This window comes from Colias philodice, chromosome 19 (assembly GCF_061535455.1).
Source record: "Colias philodice isolate Cphi_HAF_F1 chromosome 19, ilColPhil1 Martin Lab GWU primary, whole genome shotgun sequence".
Taxonomy (NCBI): Eukaryota; Metazoa; Arthropoda; class Insecta; order Lepidoptera; family Pieridae; genus Colias; species Colias philodice.
In genome coordinates, this window is record NC_143104.1 from 7,936,307 (window position 1) to 7,951,070 (window position 14,764).

The 14,764-nt window shown below is 30.6% G+C and overlaps 2 long non-coding RNA genes across 2 annotated transcripts in view; both read left to right on the forward strand.

Annotated features, from left to right (window-relative positions):
- LOC149480043 (uncharacterized) overlaps positions 1–14,764 on the forward strand; it is a 241,345-nt gene that overhangs the window by 177,617 nt on the left and 48,964 nt on the right. The window lies entirely within an intron of this gene.
- Positions 9,219–10,330, forward strand: LOC149480045 (uncharacterized). The gene is made up of 3 exons (XR_016317156.1): positions 9,219–9,794; positions 9,921–9,982; positions 10,057–10,330. It is a non-coding gene; the product is annotated as an uncharacterized LOC149480045 (long non-coding RNA).

Below are 14,764 nucleotides of genomic sequence, written 5' to 3' on the forward strand. Positions count from 1 at the left end.
GCGTTTTATATATTATATTTTTATTTAATACATATTGCTACTTTTAATACGAGACCTAATAAACAATTTTAACTTTCATTAACAGCTATTATTCTTTAGAAGTACGCGCATAAAAGATAGAATTTCTATCTTTTCTATCATAGAAATATATAATAAGTCAAATAAAAGTAGAAATTGGGATTATATTATATAGAAGGTAGGCATAAAATGAGAAAAGGAAAATGTGAATAGGTATGGAAAATAAGTATTTTATTGAAATAAATACAAAACGATTAATTTTTAACTTATTTTAATTCATGCTATAAAATGTTTTAAATCAGTATCTTTTTCTTCGGAAACAACAAACTTTTTTGTATTTTAGTCCATACCTCTTACGATAAAAATAACCGCTGAACGAGAAAATCTAACCATCATTATAATATTTAAACAACAAAAAGTTACAGCCGTAGTTGTTGTATTTATTTTCTATTTTCGGTGCTATAAATTTTCTTAAAAATTCTTCGTATATTAAATGTTTTAAACTTTGTCGTAGAATGGACTAAGGTTATTAAAACTTTCGAGATTTACTATTTAAGAAAATCCATCCAATCCAACTTAAAAGCATTTTCTACCATAAAACTCTACGTAATAAAATTTCAATTTTCATAATAATTTTTTTTCGTACTAAGCCTCATTCATTATATTCAACACAATTGAAATTACGATAGCTTATTTATATAATTATGTTTAATGAAAAGATAAATATTATCTTTAGAATAAACTGCTTGTTGGACAACTTCATATCAAATATTATTAGATAAAGCAGTGCTACAATATTTTGTGAGAAAACCGTTCTGACTTATATAAATTACGTAGAGCATCGTTTGTTTCTAAATAAAAAGTTTTCTTTAACCCATTTAACTGAATCTGGGTAGTTAACGTTTAAGCGGAAGGTTCTAGATTAAATCAACAGTTTACTTCAATAAATAGATTTTCGGTTAGTAGTGCAGAGATTTCCGCCCGTGACTTCGCCTGCGTTTTCAAAGAAAAACCCGCATAATTCCCGTTCCTGTGGGATTTCCGGGATAAAAAATAGCTTTTGTCTTATTCTGGGCCTTCAGCTACCTACCTACCAAATTTCATTATAATCGGTTAAGTAGTATTTGCGTGAAAGAGTAACAAACATCAATCCATCCTCACAACCTTATACGCATTTATAATATTATTATAATACGAGTAGGATTTTATTTCAACTACAAGCGTGTTGATTATTTAAAGCTCTTTCAATACATACCTCTCTATGGCCTAGAAATTCAAATTCTGTTTGTTACTCGAGGTACAGTATAGACAATTTAATCTCTTGTTTCGAAGCAAATCCTTTACGACGCCGTTTATTCTGTGTTTTATTTACTACACAAACTACTACAACTATTGAACCGTTTTACACAGCTGCAAGCACAATACTATATAAAGTTACTTGTTACGTCGGGTTAAACAATTTAAACTTGAAAATTCACACACTAAATATTCATTTTATTTTAACACAAATGTAAATTTCGGTCTTTTTTATAAATTCTAGCTTTTTACATTGGTGCCTATTTATAATAATATCTACATTCTATAAGTAAGAGGGACATAGTTAGTGCTTTCTATACAGATTGAGATTGATTGAAAAATTATTTATTGTACCACATATAAGATTTCAAAAACTTAACATTCTATACAGAGTATATAACATTTGAAAAACCGCAATAGCACATACGAAACACAAAAAACAAACGAAAGTCAATTATGTGAAGAAATGCATGCATATTCGAGAGAGCTTTTCTGTTTTCAATTTGTTTGGACATTGCCATTGGACAAAGGCTTAAAATCTTATTAATTGTTTTATCAATTCACTGAGAATTTTCGAAACTCGTGAACTTGACCGGGGGGCCCAGACAAATGGCATAAAAGCTAAGGAATAGAATCCGCTATCGATATAAATTGACATAAGCTTATGACTCCAAAGCTTCCATATAGCTTTGCATCGGAAAAAGTCAATCTCACACATTAATTTAAGAGACCAGAAACACTTGCAGTTAAAATACCAAAATAAAATGAGTTACCACCGGTAAAATGCCGTTAAAAAGTGTTTATGGTTGATGATTTTTATTGTTATTTATGATTTAAATAAACACTAGGTAATATTTAAATACCGATACAATAGATATCCACATAATTATTTTTACAGTAATTAAATTAATATTTTGCATGCTAATACATTTTAACGCTCTTAAAATCAAAGTTAAACAACAAGAATCGGGCTACTTTATCCAATAACACGTCAACAGACACAAAATAAAATATTCCTCTTGAATGTATATCCGATACGAACCAAAGGACGACATTCAATTTGTCAAGGTATTGGCGTCCTCTTTTGGATAAGAGAATCCTTTTATTTCTTATCGGACGGATATCAGTGACAAGCCTTTCCTTTCCATACCGTTTCTGTGGGAAAATGCAATTACAATATGTAGGGATCATTGGCTTTATCAATTCTCATTTTGCGATGAACTATGCTTTCAATTGAATAGGGTCTTTATCACGGATTGTCAACGCTATTGTAGAATGTGTAGAACGATTATAAAACAGTATTTCTTTTTTCAATGTACCTATTTCAAAAGAGAAAGTTACACAACTGGATATGATCAGGAACACAAATACGCGAAAAATTGTAGGTTAAAATTTATTATTATAAAAAGCAATGCAATTTTTAGATTATACTAGTCTTGTCCTTTTATAATATTATGTTTTAATCGTTCAAAAATTATACTTCTTCTATTAAGGCACTTGTAAACTTAGCAAAATAATAATTACATGTTTTTTAATGTTATAGATAGTGATATTGAATACAGACATGTTCAATGGGGCGGACCGCTAGTGTTCAAATATGTTTTTTTTATTATCGGTAACCAAATAAAACTTTATTTCATGCCTCAAGTAATTTATTAATTGGAACTACATAATATGTTGTTCATACATACTTTAATTAGTTATTTGTTTACAAACGTTAAATAAAAATCTAAAACTTCAATATGCTTTCAGGTATACCAGAAAATCGTATATCGAAGAATGTCGCAAAAATTGTTCACTTCAATGACTAAGATAAGACTCGATATCAGGAAAAGCTTTTCTACTTTCCAACTTTAGTTATCAAAGTTCGAAGTATCCGATAAATACAGAACTTCATTTAATTTTGTTTGACATACTCTACCACCGCACTAGTTTAAATCTGATGCTAAACAAAAAGTTTCTATTTCATATATTTAGATGTCCCTTTTGTTTACATATATAATATTTGTCGTTCCTTTTCCGTAATATGTGTTAATATTATTCAACAACCCTTATATTTCGAATAAATTGATGGCACATGATATTGAATTTAATATTTATACACCCAATAGATAGGGAAAGAAAACAGCTGAGATCGGAAATATATAGGAATCGCCTCACGTCCGACCAATAAGTATATCTAGCAGTCGACCACATCTGTACATACACCATTATCCTTATGATGTATTAGCGCAGTGCTATTATTTATACTGTGGCGTAAGTTTTCTTTGTTTAAAGAAAATATTTCCACTTCTTATAGTGGTACAAAATAGAGGGATTTTTCTTATTTTCTCTTAAACGTGTGACTATTTCTAACAATACTTTAACAGATACCACTCGGCCTTAATATTAAATGCTATATTTAAAAACATTTACATATAGACAAATTGTGATAACTAGTACTTTTGTTTAGGTTTATGTCACTAAGGGCTGATTTTTCAATCCTTGGTTAAAACTTATTCGTCGAATAATGTATAAAACTACCATTTTAAAAACGTTTTCTAATTGTCCGTATTTGACAGTTTACGTGACATTTTAATATTATCGTGTAATACTTTATTGGACGGATAAGTTTTAACCAAGTATTGAAAAATCGGCCCTTAATGATCGAAATTGAAAGTTTAAATTCTCTTCAAGACTTCAAGCTTCAAGCTATAGAACAGATCATCATATTAAATAATACAATGACACTAAATCTAGGGTTGCCAACCTTAAATACATTTGTCTCAGACAATTGGACGACATTCTCTCTTCAGTTCACAAAGGGCCATTTAAGATTAACATTATGATTCCGAACCCTTAGAGGCAGAAAGTTATTCTAGATATATCCAGCCTACTTTTCTCTGTCAGGAAACTTTCGGGTATTACCTAACTAGACAATTATTTACCTCGCCCTCTGAGGGCTGCCTCAATCCGGATATTTTATCTGGCTCTTGAGATTTTTTTAGATAAATGGCATGTCCTTCTAGCCGGGTTGGAAGTCATGTAATCCATGTCATAAGTTTAAGAACTTGAGAAACATTTATGGAAAGTTTTGTCATAGATTCTATTTAGAACTATATGTTACAAACGGTGCTCATCGTACCTACTCAAGTTATTTGCGCTCTTTTTATTCTATTTAATTTATAAGAGTTACAAGGTCTCTAGAACTATACAAGAAATCCAGTTCTTGTTATGATATAACACATGAATGTGTATAATACGTGTAGGTATATCTTTTTTAATAACGTAGTAAAAGCATTAAATTTAAAACCAATATTTAGTAAGTCTATCTACTTCCCATCGACCGCGTGGTCGATGCTACTTCCTAATCTCGAGGACAAAGTTTTATTATGATAACTTTTTAATAACTTCGTCACAATTCGATAAATTAAAGAACTTGAAAACATTGCAGAACGCATTAATGTCTGATAATATTTCCTTGTTTTTCACGAGATACGTAAACAAATTCTGTAACTTTTAAAGTATAAATATTAAATATGGAAGCCTTTTGAAGAAAACTCTTGATGGCCCTCTGAATGTTTTTAATTTGTAAATAATATTATTAACTTTTAACTTTTCCTTTTGACAGTAAATGCGTTAAGAGATGTAAGAGATAATTTAAAACTTTGAATCCGGTTCATAACAAAGAATGTTCATAACTTTTCTTGTTTTGAAACAATACCTACTATATTATACTAGCTGTGCCGCGCGGTTTCACCCGCTTGGCTCTGCTCCTGTCAATCTTAGCGTGATGATATATACATATATATATATATATATCCTTCCTCTTAATATACCTATATAATGCCTATAGCCTTCCTCGATAAATAGGCTATTTAACACCGACCTATACAGAATAGTCTCTCAAATTTTGCTTTGAAAAACTTATTGCTTTGAAATTCCCTGTTTCATTTAAATTAATCATTTTTATTAAACCTTGTTTATTTTCGTCACGTACAATTTTTATCATAATGTAACAATATATTTTGTTCTACTTTCTCAAAACTTAAAACATCAGCTCATTACACGCGACCTTTACATCCTTACTTCTTATGCTAAGATTAATCTCAAGAGGCCGTAAAGAAGATAATGAAATAATCCCGAATGACGTGACCAATTAAAAAAATACGTGAACTCGGTTTGGGTCTTTTCATTAGCGCTATTAAGGATAACAATTTATCACGTGCTCTAGGGTCGTGACTTGTGGACCGTTTTCCTGAAATTCACTTACCTGGAGTGGTCCGCCGTTTTTCGGAAAATTTATATCTTTCATCGTTTTAATGTATGTGAATATTCTAAAATTGCTTTAGAATATAAAGAAATCAATTATCGTTAGCAAACTTATTTATAACGATAAATAAAGTAATGAATGTAAGCTATCAAAATAAAATGTGCGATTAGATAAGGTTTATTTACATGACGCGATGTAAGATAACTTATTATGCCTGCTCAAATAGAAATTAGACGAATTCTGGAAAAATAAAGATTTATTACATTGTTATCGACGTTGATGTCTATACCTATGAAAATTTATACGATAGATAATAATAAAAATAACGAATACCATAAACAGTGCCCGGTTACGTAAAATCATGGATGCTGCACATACCCTCAATAACATTATAATCATTTATATGAACATGTCAAGCAAATGTAATTGAAATATAATTAATGTCTATCACCTATGCAGTAATTAGCGCGCTGATTTATTATGGACAATGCAACGGTCAAATGTAGCAATTAATGTCACACCATTCAAATTGCGATTCGAAATCTATTGTCGTGATGAATCTGAATAATATTAGCGTTGTTAATTAATATAAATTATATTTATGTGCGCCGCGTGCATTAGTTTATAATTAACTAGCGGTCCGCCCCGGCTTCGCCCGTGGTACATATTTACGTTTTCTCTACATAAAAACCATCCTCATACTTCAAGAAATATAATAAAAAAGAATTATCGAAATCGGTTCAGCCGTTCTCGAGTTATGCGCTTACCAACACATTTTGCGATTCATTTTTATATATAAGATTAGCTAGCCAACAAAGACCATGTTAGGTTGCCTAATAACTTGCAACCTTATTAGTTCAATTATTTTGATCATCATAAACGAATTAGAAACCTTTGACAGTAAATATATAGAGTATCAATAAATCTAGAAATTGTGCAGTGTATGTTTCTCAACAACCCTCATAAAAAGTAATGACTAATTAAAAAGTTACATTGCAACTTCGGCCAGCTAAAGTTCATGACGGTTTCCAGTTTGGAATACAGTAGGAATGTTTTATGCAATCACAGTATAATAACTAATATTGCATTGCTGTCGTTGTTACATGTCTTGACAAAACATGATGTTTGATATTCAAATGAAAAAATTAATTGTACATAGTATTACGTAGGATCAACAATAAATATTATTGTTGAGCTTTTTAAACTCAGTATTAACTACTTTTATTTAATTTTAAAGTTAGAAAGTGCATATTTGAATGTTTCTGGGCTACTTAAACCAAATATAAAATATACAATTTATTTTTCTGCACCCTGTTTCTATTCCTCAACGTAAGTCGATTTTAAGTTTCACGCGAAATTTGCCTGTAAGGGGATATCATTCCAGAATCACAAACAAACAGTATCAACAATATATCCTAATAAATCAATGTAAATTTAACCGGATCTTGTATCGCTCCTCGCTTGATATGATTGATATTTTTTTTTAATTTTATTCTTATATCTCAAATTTTGTTTTTTAATATGAATAAGGGGCCTTCGCCAATATTTGAGACGGATGAAGTCATAATCTTCCAGATTTTATTTTAAACTTTATCCATATTTAAGACAGACGGATAGAATACAATCCATATAACGTGCTTCAACATCGTACCATACTTACATGCGTGCCGCCAAAATGAAACTACGTGGTTACGCACCATTAACGAAGATTTTCTTACTCTAACCTACTATATTATTATATTATCTGTGCTCTAACCTTCTTAGTTTCATGTGCTATTACAGGGCACATTTCATTATAAGAATGGTTCTCTTGAATAAGCTATGAACATGTCGAGGCATGCCTGAGACTTAACGATCGCCTCTGATTAAAGATTACGCAGCTCGGCTTGCCTGATGTTAAATTTAATTTGCCACGCGAAGATTATACTGTAAGCTTGTTCTCATGAGCCTCGATTACTTATTCAGTTACTGCGAAATTAGTTGGGAATTTATGATGGTGGAAACGGGATCTTTTGCTTTGAAAGTAGCTTCTAAGCTATAAAGATATCGCTAGGATACGTCCGGGTCAATAAATATCAAGAGTTTTTTGTGTATTTATATTTACCTGACAAAGAAAAGCTTATACTGATGTAATATTGTAATGATGTAATATTAGATAAGTAATAGAACAAATTGTATTTTTAGTGTTATAAGATTTATAAGCTGATTTCATTATTTTTCAGCAAACAATAACTCAGACATTTTTCGTGTAAAGACTTTACCTTAAATTATTTTTATTCCGCCTCTAAGGAAATCTTTAAATTAAATTTATTGCCGCCTTAAACTGAAATAGTCTTCTTGTTCACTTTATTGTTAGCTAAGCTTAAAAATCTGAATAAAATAACGGAACTCAAGTATTCTATTTTATTTAATGAATATTTATATCGTGTGCCTCTCATTCCGCGCAGTAAAACTTTTATGGCGCAAGAACATCGGTTCTCCATCAAGTGGGTTGGAGAAACCAATGTCGAAACTTATTATTTCAAAAGGGAAGGAAATTTTTAAACAATTATTCATTTATAAGAAACTTTTATATTCTAATGCATTTTAATTAGATGAAAATGTTTTAACAACATCTCTACTTTTTTAAGAAAAAAAGACACAAAATTTCCATTACCTCATTAATAACGTGTTTAAATGTACCTACCTGTAATCCTATCTAATGAGCTCCAAAGAAATTAACGACGTTTGGAATTTTATATAAAAATAAGATCAAAATAAACATATTCCTTTTATAATTTTCTTCGATTTGGCCCTGTCGCCTACGCGATACATTTCTTTGAAAACTCTACCCAATAGTAAAACTTCGTCTATTTATGATAAAAAGGAGACCGAATCAAAAATAGAAACCCACACATTATGGAATAAAGGGTATTATATTAACTAGAAAGTCTACAATAGGTATTATTAATCAATGGTAACAATTTATGATTTTAAGATCTGCTTAAATGGATAATTTTCATAGGCAAAGTCCGAATTACGATTGTCTCATCAATTATTTAATCATAAAAATCCTGAAAATCTTCATATAATATCACTTACCACGTAACATAATAATCCCAACATCTATGTAGAAAACTCGAAAACGCTAGAACGTTCTAAATCGAATACAAAAATAAATCTCAACTATGTTTTACCAAGAATTAAATTTATCAATTGAAAAACTAAGATCTTAGCAATCGTAAATAAATGTTTGTCTGAGAAGTAAGAATTTACATTTGAATTGTGAGGGTCAGGTTTTATTACCTTTTCTCCGGAAATAAGCCGAGGAAATGATCTCAGTTCAACTTCGTGGTTTTTACGTTGAATTTACTGAGAATTCAATGGTGCATGGTGGTGAGCTATTTTCTTGTAACGCTGCTTTAATATTTATTTTTAAATGTTATTTTTGCGTACTGTTATTACTGATACTATAGGTTCTTTGTGAATGGTTTTCCAATTTGCATTAAATATTTTTTTATTTATTAATGCGACACGAAACTTATTGCCCCTTGTACAGATAATGATAAATTATTGTTAAAACATACTCATAGGTTAAATAGAACAAACCTCAGATATACATTAAACATTACTCCTTCAAGCTTTGAAGTAACCTTACGTAGCGATAGATATTAAGGTGATGAATTAATTTTTCTAACATTTACGGCCCTTTTTAAACCTTCGTAATTTTTATATTATTAAAGTTGTCGTGATGAAAATTCTTGACAAGAAAGTTCAATAGTAACACAATACGTCTACCGTTTTAGAAACATGATTCCATGATATTTTCTCGATAGAAAAAAAATACAAAGTTCTCATTGTTATTTTTTTATAATCTCTGGCATCTTCAAAATAACAAACGTAAAGTTACGACTTTTTGGATATTAACTATAAAATATACAACCTATACGTCTACCGATTTAGAATTTTGAAATATGCGATGGTTTTGAAATAAACAAGAAATACTTGAAATTAGCGCGCGACCAGCCAATATAGCAAGAGCCGCCCTGTACCTTCCTACCCCGATCGCTGCACGAGTCATTCCCGCTACGGCCGTCACACGGGGAACTTGTGTCGCTCGCGCAATCGTAAAAAAGGGTGACAACACGATAAGACAAAATGAGACAAATGGGGACAATAAAGAAAATAAGAACAAGAAACATAAAGGTTGGAGGAAAAAGAATGCTTACAATTGGAACAAATTAATGAAGTAAGTTGGTTTTATTTTAAATTTGATGATAATTGTATTATAGACGATGTTTGATATGTACCCCTGTTTTAAGTACATAACGAATGTGTAAGATTTTTTCATTTATAGCATAAATAATCTTTTCAGAAATCCGGAATCCAGAAGGAAAATAAACCCACTGATTGTTCACAATGTGAACCCACTCCTTCGTAAGTACCTTTATTCAGTCAAAAATGTATGTTATCAACGTTCTACTGGTTTTATCGCATGATTCCATTTTTAGCAAAAAGCAACAAAGTGCAAAGAAATAAAAAATCATGGTGAACTTAGTGGAAGTATGGTGGACATAATATGGAACAGGAGCTCATTGGAGTAGTATTATATTTAAAAAAAATACGAAAAAGTTTCAAGAATTACATTTCTTAGTAGGTGGTAGATAAGTATGTTGTATAAAGAATTTGATGTTGATATTTATTTCATTTATACTTACTACACCTGTGCGGGAAATTGCTTAGTACTAAAACAGGTTTATATTCATATTTACATAGTAATGTGAGTTTTCATTTCGAAAAATAATATTATGTATTAGCTAATATTATGTATTTTTGTTGTAAACTTAATTTAATGTTTATAATACATTATTATTGGTATAAATAAGCCAGTGTTCGTCTCACATTGCTGTACCTGCCTACCTACCCTACCAGGGCCTAACTTTGTTCTGGCTATTTTATTTTGATTATTTGTAATGAATAATAATTACAATTATAATAGAGTGCAAAAAATAAATACATGCGTCAATATATTTTGTGTTTTTTTTTAAACAATTTTTTTATTTAAAAAAATATCATTCCGACCGCGGCTTTGCCCGCGTGGAATTAGGTTATATCGTGAATCCTGTTTTATCCCACAGAAGTGTTCAGTTCGGATAAAAAGTTTCCTATGTGTAAATCTAGGCAATTAGCTATATTTTATCAAAATTGGTAATGTAGTCTTGACGTGATTAAGTAACAACTAACAAAAAAATATACAAATTAACATCCAAAGTTTCGCATCAGTTTTACTGTATTAGTGATATCTTCCACTCTTGACTTTGACTGAGAAGAATTAGGGTTTATAACTTCTTTCAGAAATAGTACCTTTCATTTCTGGGCATGATGTAATATCTACGTCAGCATCAAATTCTATCTAAATCAATTCAGTAGTCCGCGTTATTGAGTACCATTTCATTTTTTCAGAGTAACAATATTTTTTGTTATTTTAAAGATTATTTATAACCTGTATTATTTTGTAATAAAGTAAACATTACGAAATAATAATAATTATTAATAATGTCTAAGTAGTTGTTGGAAAGAAGATTATTTGTTTATAAGCAAGAAAATAAAACCAATAAATCAACAATAATTGAATAAATGTATAACAATATTATAACTGTATGACGACTCCATACATGTTTGTCCCGAGTCGGCCAGCGGCAGCGCGGCGAGTTTGCAAGAATGACTTCGCGCACACCCGCGTTCGCGATAGCGAGCTATTAGACTCCGCCCGCCAAGCAGTGGATTTTTTTTTGTGTATCGTCTTAATCACTGACATGGTAACTTTAATGGTATAGGTATTGGAATTTGTCAAAGGAAAAGTTTTTATAAACTTCGTCATTAACCTGAAGGCCATGAAAAAATTACCTTTCTAACCGTTGAACCTTTACATTAAAGGAATTAATAACGCTTTTTTTAGAGCGATAGAAAGACAAAAAATTAAGTTCAACGGAATTTTAATGAAAAAAGTTTGGATAATCGTAAAAATCCCTTACGAGTTGGAGATTGCCTCCGCTGAGAATAATTACTTAAAAAACTTTACCCTTTTCATTTTTTTCTACTGCCTATTGATTATTGACAAGAACCTTTCCTTTCCCTTTTATACAAATCGATTGATTTAAATATTTCATTGCCAGGTTTATCAAAATAAAATTCCGAACCAACAATATAAACGTAGGTACTTAATAAATAAATATGTAACATGAAATAATAATATACAACAAAAATAGTTTTATATTAAGCACAAATATATAGGCACATACACAGGCAGATAGTATTACTTTGTATGCATTTTATTTGTGAACTTGCCATTTCTTTGAATTGAAAATTGTTTTAAGAGCGCAAGAACAGCCATGCAATAAAACAATTAAAATTTCTTCATATATTACAATTTACAATAGTATGGCGCTGTACGTTAACATGTTTACATGTGTGACTGTTAAATATATTCTGCTATGTATTCATGTGTTAGTATTAATTACTATTCATACCTTAAAGACTTTATTAAAGACAGTACGACCAGCGGAGCCTAAGAAATAGTTGTGGCGTATCTAATAGCAATTACAAGACAATATTTATTTTCAAAGAGAGTTGCTAGTTCGTTCTACGCATGCTTAAACACTCCAACTATCTCCAAATGGCGCCAATTTCCGACCCCAGTTCATCATTAATTTATGGACATTGTTCGTAGTTTACAGCAATTTGCTGGGTGTCGATTTATTTACATCTGATGAAATACGCAGAGTTTAATGTCATTGCAAGACTACAAGCTGATGATAAAATATTATTATAAGATCTTAATGATCGTGTTCTGATTAGCATATAATATTAAATGTTTTCGAACGCCTTCATGATGTTCTTATTTTGACTTTGATATATGCAATCGAATTGTATCCACTAAATTTTAATACAATTTGTGCTGCCGCCCATTATCATCTTTGAATACTCGATAACGATCGTCTATTCTAGAAATCTGAACATATCACAAATAAATTGGAGGATAATAATATCCTTACGTTTTACTTCATTTATTTAGAATTCAGATTGTATTTTAGTTATGAACTTTTACATTAGTAGCTCTCACATTACAAACACGAACTGTGAATGTTTAAATTCCTTTATGATACATAATTAAACAGGTTTATAATTAAATTGTAGTTGCATCAAAGCTTTGAAACTAGTGGTGATGTCAAACTGCTAATGTTCTAGCTAATATTGCTATTTATATCACAATGGCAGGAATAGTAAACATAGCTGGTTCACAAATGGAATGTTACAGCAACCATTAGAGGAAGCCAAATAAACCTACGTAGAATACAAATTCATTGTTCCCGACTATCTCGGAATTTACTAGATTGTATGAAAGTCAAACACATATAAATGTATGAAACAATATTGAGGAAGTTGTGAATCAGTGCTGCAGTTATTTATTTAATAGAAACGATAGATAAATGCGTTTAATAGTTACATGATGCGGTACCATTTACAACGAAACGAGATTCAAACACAATTTTTAATAACTGATGGATGAATATTATTTAAAGAAGAAGAAGAGATGCGAAAGTACCTGCACACACGTTTATATGTTTTAAATTATTTCACAATGCACAAAATGTTAGAAAGTAAATTGTTAATTCCATAATCAATATTACAATTTTGGCAAGTTGAAAAAATTGCCGTGAAACAAAATAATATCGCAATCGTCTGTACGAACGATAAACTTCACAATATTATGATAATATTAGTGCCGGGAACAATATTTTTGTGCCAATTTTCGGTAAAACTGCCAAGGTTATTACTCTCAAAGGCAATATTACTGAACAGAACGACGGGATACATTTTTCTAGCTTAATCTCGTTGTTTATCTCCTTCATACTTCGAAGGGGAATTTAAAACTTAGCAACGAGATTCCATGAAGATAAATAGGAAATAAAAATGAATGGACGAAATATTGTTACGTATTTTTCGGCTTTATTTTCTTTAATCATTATTTTAAAATACAATATTAAGCCTTTCTTCGTTATAGTAACCAGGAAAGTAAGGAAATATATCAAAATTTTAACAGAATTGAAAAAAAACCTTTTTTTTGGGGGTCAACATCCCTCTTAAGTGAATTTCAAGTTCAGCATGTTATGGTAAGTACCTATGATTTTTACGAGAGTAGTCAGATAGGTATCAAACTTCTCAATAGTAACATTAAATGTTCCAATAAACATAATCTCCATATCTTAACTGGACCTAAATACCTAATTTAACCAGCACATACTGATTTAATCGTTTAAACTAGTGATATAAAATATACAAAATTAATAATACGCTTTGAAACCTTTGAAATGTTTTGAAACCACCCTTTCAAATATCGCTTAAAAATATCCCACATCAGGGATAAGGCACGCATTGCAAAAATTTCACTTATTACAAATCGCTTTCTGGTTTATACGCGATGAAATGTTTTTTAAATTAAGTTTTCCGTCGCACGTATCTCACATAACTGCGTCGAATGGCTGAAGTTATGACTCTTTCAGAGTATTTTAAAGATATTGTCCTTCCCGCCATTCTTTAGCTATTATTCGCAGCTCACAATTCTGGGTTAAGCTCCTTTAATACACAGTTATAGGCGGCTGTATTTGTGTCACCATGTTATGGCTGATCGCTTCCACTGAATATGAGTTTTATTTTTGGAGTATGTGGATTATTGCTATAGATGTAGATAAAATGGAACAAAATTTATACGTCTGGATTATTGACGAGAATCCTTTTGAAAAACAGTCCAATTTTGTCGTCTTATCGTCGTTTATCTATTAACGTTTCATAGATTTACGACCGGTTTCGGTTTAAGAACGGCTCAAACTATTGTTAAATGCTGATTAAATATTTTCTTGTATGTGACATAAGCTTAGAGATAATAAGCTTTCTCATACATTAATTAAATCAATGCTTAATTCAGAAGTCGGTTTTTAGAATTACGCTTGAATTAACTCTGAATCTGAGCACACGTATGACGTAATATACTCGTCGATGCCTTGATGATTCATTACGAAGACCTCATCCCTTGAATAAGGAACATTTTTTGCCGTTTTAAATTATTCGAGTACTAAAAGATATCAGTGAGCGTTTAGTCTAAATAAACTCCAGCAAGTCAACGTCAAAGGGATCCCGCTCGACGATTTTGTGCTTTTA